The sequence below is a fragment of the Tetrao urogallus genome, assembly GCF_951394365.1.
Source record: "Tetrao urogallus genome assembly, chromosome: 30".
Lineage (NCBI taxonomy): Eukaryota > Metazoa > Chordata > Aves > Galliformes > Phasianidae > Tetrao > Tetrao urogallus.
Genome location: NC_136843.1, coordinates 1,056,489 through 1,062,488, shown reverse-complemented (window position 1 = coordinate 1,062,488; position 6,000 = coordinate 1,056,489).

The window sequence follows — 6,000 nt, the reverse complement described above, 5'->3', positions numbered from 1 at the left end:
TAATAATAGGTTAATGAGTTATAAGGTTTCCAAGAAGTATTTTTGATGGTTCACCACTAGCACCTGCCTGCCAACCTGAAATGGCTGACAGATTTTGCAGACTCTCTGTACTCCTTACATGTGGGCTTATCTCTGACCTGCCTTCCTCCACACTGTCTTCATAGCCCTTGTTTTGTTGTTCTGCTCCCCGATGGCTTTCATCTTATCCTTTCCTTATTCTTGCAGAGATTCCTGTCGGGGTTGGCATCCAGCATCTGGAGCCATGGAAGAGCAGCCAGCTTCTCCTGCTTCTGATTCTCCCTTTTCTCTGCGGCGGGTCTGCATTTCTGAAGATGAACCTGAAGATGAAGAGCAGGAAGAAACTCCGGAGGAGGATACAACCCAAGTACAGATGGAAAAAGACTCCCTGAAGCAAGACAGGATTGGTTCTCCTCGATGTTCAGCACGGTGCTGGCAAGGACGAGGTTCTCTTATCCCACAGGGCATGGAAAGCCCAGGCCAAAGGGTGGGAGAGGAACCTGAGGAGCTGCAGCCATGCAGGAAGCACCGGCTGAACCTGAAGCCCAAAACAAGCCTGGTCCCAACATCTCCAGGAGAGGGAGAAAGAGCTGAAGAGCCAGGGCCCTCAAGGGGAAAGAGGCTGCGCTTGATCTGGGGCCAGTCCAGTGACTTCCGACGGAAGAAGAACCTTGGGGAGAATGGGTTGGAGGAAGCTCCCATGTTGCCACAGAGCAGCGAAGAGGAGGAAGAGGAGGGAAAAGCTTCTCGGTCTTGCTCCCCTGAGCCACCTCTTCACGGTGATGCTCGTCCCAAGCCAGATTTTGTGCAGCTGATTGATGAGCACGGCATTTACTCCACGGCCAAGCTGGTATTGGGCAGCGCGGCGGGTGAGCTGGAGGAGGCAGCAGTGGTGCTGCCCCCACACCTGAAGCGTGGAGCAAGCGGGGCCACTGAGTTTGAGATCCGTGAGGTGATTGTGGACGAGAAACCCTTCCAGTGTGGTGTGTGTGAGAAAGCCTTCAAACGTGCTTGGGAGCTCTTCAGCCATGAGGTTGTGCACAATGAGGAGCGGCCTTTCCGCTGCGATCTCTGCGAGGCTTCTTTCAAGCGACACTCGGACTTCAAGAGCCACCGCTTGGTGCACACAGAGGAGCGTCCCTTCCGATGCGAGCTCTGTGGGAAGCGTTTCAAACGTTCTTCTAACCTCCAGGAGCACCGGCGCATCCATACGGGTGAACGTCCCTTCCACTGCGCCTGCTGTGACAAGAGCTTCAAGACACCCTACGAGCTGCAGCGTCATACCCTGACCCACTGCACCGAGAAACCCTTCAAGTGCGCAGATTGTGGGAAGGATTTCCCCACTTCCAATGCTCTCCTCCTGCACCAGAGGCAGCACTGCGACGACAAGCCCCACGTCTGCGGTGTCTGTGGTAAGAAATTCACCTACGGCCACAGCCTTAAGGTTCATGAGCGTGTGCACACGGGTGACCGGCCCTTCGTCTGCCCGCTCTGTGGAAAAGGTTTCAAGCAGTCCAATGCGCTTTCCTCTCATGAACGTGTGCACACAGGTGAGCGGCCCTTTGTCTGCAAAACCTGCGGGAAGGCCTTCAAGCAGTCGTCCTACCTCGTGATCCATGAGCGGGCACACACTGGGGAGCGACCCTACAAATGCGAAGCGTGTGGGAAAGCCTTTGCCCGCCCCTCCTTGCTGCTGCAGCACCACCGCGTGCACAGCCAGGAGCGGCCCTACAAATGCAGCTTCTGCCACAAGTTCTTCAAGGACTTGGCCTACCTGGCAGTGCATGAGAAGGTGCACACAGGCGAGACCCCCTACAAGTGCAGTGTCTGCGACAAGGGCTTTGCTCACCCCTCCAACCTGCTGCAGCACCAGCGCGTGCACCGTGATGGCTGAACCAGAGCAGCGTGCACAGCATGAGTGTTTTGAGGCCAAGAAGCCTGAAGCAAGAAGTGAGCATGCTACAAGCATGCGTGCAGCCCCAGGCTGGCCCACTTACACAAGCAAGCCATGTGTAGAGGACCTGGAGAGGAGGCCAAAATGTGGGTGCTGCTGCAGGTCTTCTCCTGACCCCCATCCCACTGGGGCCTCTGCCGCATGGCTTCTCTCTGCCAAACCCTGACATACGTTGCTCTCTCCTGCTTCCAACAAAATGATCTCACAGGGATGGTCGCTGAGCCCTCAGGCTGGGGCTGCTGCAGACTCCTGTCCCCTGACCTGCAGGAAGGTAACGTGCTGTTCTCAAGCACTGCTGGCTGCAGACTTGCTGGTGCAGACTTGCTGGTACAAGCTGAAGCTTGTGGTACTGTGAGTCTTGTGCTATAGTGGCTTGCAGAGGCAAGCTGCTTTGACCAAGGCTGCAGTGCAGCTGAGAGATGATATCCAGAGCTCTGACAGCACTGTAGGAAGTCCTGTATTTAGTTGATACTAAGGAATGCTTCTCCTCTCCTCAGTGTTTCAAGAAGAGCTGCCCAGTCATCCCTGTAAGTTCCCATAACTCAGCCTTGCCCTGCAACAGGCCCCATCAGCATGTCTGCATTAAGCTTGGAGTTACATTGCTGTTCTCCTTGAGTGCGAGACATGGGCTGGGAGCTCCTGGATATGCCCTTATTGTAGGGGTACACTGAGTCTTGCAGCAGAAGGAGACAGAGCTGTCAATTTTTGAGGAGAATAAGTGCATTGGTGTAAAGTATGATTGGGAATAGCAATGCTTGAGCACCTCACATTTATTTTAGAGTGTAAATGTCCCGTCCATATTTCACTCTGCTGCTGATGATCAGGTTGATGACGATAACGCCCTTTCCCCTGCTGTGCAGGGTCCACGCTGGCATTTTGCTGGTACAGAAGGCTGCTTCCAGTGTTCCAGCATTCCACTGGCTGCAAGTTGTGTGTTCTTAAGATTTGGCCTCGAGGCACAAGGGAAGATTTGGGTGACCATGGGGAGCCAGAGTAGGGAAGAGGGGGTGCTGGTCCCTATTATGTCGCTGGTGGAATGCTGGTGGAGTTGATGGGGGAGAGGTGCTGAGCCACACAATAGCCACCTCACCTCTCCCACTCTGGAGGAAAAAGCCTGGCATCTCAAGTTGGAAAAACTTACCCTCTTTTCTGTGCCATGGTGCTTGTGAGGCTGTTAGGAAGCAGAAAAGGGGGAATACACAAAGTGTTTGCAGGATCTGTATGAGGAAGCGGAGAGCAGAAAACCAGCCTTGGGTCCTCTTTGTTTCCATACAGTGCATCCCTAGTGGCAGCACCAGATCTAGAGCCACCTGAGCTGCTGCTGAAATCTGAATTTGTTCTCTTTGACTGATAGCTGCTGCTGGGCAGAGGGTGGCATGTAGACCTTTTCTTGTAAAAGCAAGACCCAAGTCCCTTGGGGCACCATCAGAGTCCCGTCCTCACATCTGAGCCGCTTTGGAGGGACCTGGTGTCATGGTCACCTTCTTGCACACTGGGTCTGTGGGACTGGAGGTGCCAACCCTCAGACTCCTCATGGTCCCAGTCCTACCCTGTCCCCATTTTGTACGGTTTGAAAGCAGGTGTACACTCCTCAGCACTCTGCACACTAATTAAAGGATGGTTATTTAATGCTGTCTCTTGTATCATTGCTGGTTTGAGGCCACTTTTAAATCCCTGCTTGCTTGTGGGGTTTTTAGGTGATCCTGGTGGCTAGTTCACCAGTTGCTACTAAGCCTGTGTGCAACATACTCAGTGCTTTACACATCAGCATTCACAACCCAGATCACCTGTGCATTTTCCAAGTACTGAGGTGGAGATTGGAGGACGAAGATGAGACTTGCTCCAACAACCTGCACCCAGTTGTTGCATTAAAGTGGGAACACATCTTCCTAGGAATAGATGCTAATGAAGTGCCAGTGCAGACCCCATATCTTTATGCTGTATCCACATTTCCCCAGGATTCAGCCCAGATGTCCCATTACAGCCACTTCTTGTGGCACCTGCATCAGGGTGCACGTGCTGTGGAGCTGCCTGTAATGTTTCTGCATCTGTAACTGCATTATATGCCAGATCTCTTCTGCGTCAGATACCTAAAAATAACTCCGCTGCCACTTGCTGCCTGGGTAGGTGGAGCTGAATCAAGCACATCAAGCCTTATTAGCAGTCAATGGAGACCTGAAGTTGAATTAACTGCTAAGGCCGTTAAAGATGAGCTGGGGTATCCAGCTCCTTTTTTTCTTACAGACTATCCCAAATGCCAGTGTCTGGGGTCAATGAAAGCATCTCAGGTGTCACTGATTTGGTGCTCACTGCGCTGTGCTCTCAAGGGAACTCAGAAAGATTTTTTTTTTTTTCTGGTTATTTAATCTTCAGAATGGCTATTATCAGACACCTGTTTTGAACTAGTTTTTCTCATATGCTGCATTCATGTGTCACCTGGTGATGACAATATGACTAACAGTTCAGTAGTTAGCAGGGAAATGAATGGCCTCACTGCTGAAGGAAATTATTTCTGGTTTTCTGCCACCTGGATATCCTGCAGAACGCTCAGGATGACCTCATGTTTGCTTTCATGTGAGATCTCGAGGACAGGTTACCTGGAGTGAGAAGCCAGAGTCAGAAGGTTTGCATGGGGTTTATTTTTTTATTATTGCTCCTCATGTCAAGACTTTGATTTAAGAAGGACAGTTTATCCATGAACTATCCTCCTCTAGATGCAGTTGATTAATGTATCTCAGTCCCTTAATGAGTCACTGTATTTGCAGATGCAGCACCCATAGCATGTCTGTGTAGCTGGCTGCTGGCTGCATTCTGCTCCAGATCTTTATCACATGGCTAAGTAATGAAGGCAGTAAGGCAAGAGGAATTTATTTTGCTGTATATGGTTTGTAATCTATTGTAAATAATGAATATAGCTGATACATAGATTAGCACTGATGAGTATTGGAAAGAAACCAGCCCCTCCAGAGTTGGAGATAGGACTGGACATGTTCAGGCATAACCTACCCATACTGCCTTGAGCTGGCAAGACTGAAAGAGGCAGAATGTTGCCATGCTGTCTCCCTCTCTGTACCCAGTCCCCCTTGGTAACCTGACACCATTTAACATTCCACGAGGCACAGTAGTCACTGAGGATCTCACAGACGGCGCTGTCTGCCATCGTTCAGTGTGTTTGTTCTGTCTATCTGAAACACTTGAGACAGTGCTCTAAACAACTCACACTCAGTAGACCATTGCTTGGAAGCATTTATCTGTTGTGTTTGAGATGCTATCCTTGGTCTTCCTAAATGTCTTCTGGAGATGAATTTCTTTCTCATTGGGCACTCTGTGTCTGTGAAAGCACCTTTGTGGATACGCACCTGGATGTGTTCATACATCTTCCTTTTGAATGCCATTAGACTCCTTCCGGTGTGTCCATGTCTTTCTTGTATTGGCGGATCCAGAACTGGATCCAGCATTACAGTTGCACCCCCACCAGTGCTAAATAGAGGGGAGGAGTTGTTTCTTGACCTGCTGGCAACACTGTTAGCTCAGCCAAGAATACAATCTTATGCCTGGTATAGACAAGAAATAGGGGCTTGCCTGTGTTTGCTAGGTTGAGGGAAGCCACCCAATGCAGGAGGCACCAGGCAGCCCTGGCTGGCTCCCCCGCAGGGGGGCGCAGAGCGTTACATGTCACAGCATTAATGCTCACCACAGCTGGAAGGGTTGGGGACACACTTCTCCTTTAATTTGTTAGCAGTTTTAGTCCTGTTTCAGATTCCCTGCTACTCTGCTCAGCCTGATGTCAGGCTGCACGGCCACCAGGCTGTCCTACTGTCTGGTACATGCCATCGGAAAACCTCTGAAATTGACCTGGATCAAACAACCTTCAGAAGACTTTGGATAGCTGTTTTGGGGCTCCTGAGTATAAGTCATTGGTACAGACTGTTTTATAAATGTCCAGCCCATAAGCTGTGCTTTGCAGTCTCCTCGAAAGCATGTGAGGGCTTCCTGCAGTTCTGCAGAAGCTTAAGGGAAAAAGCATT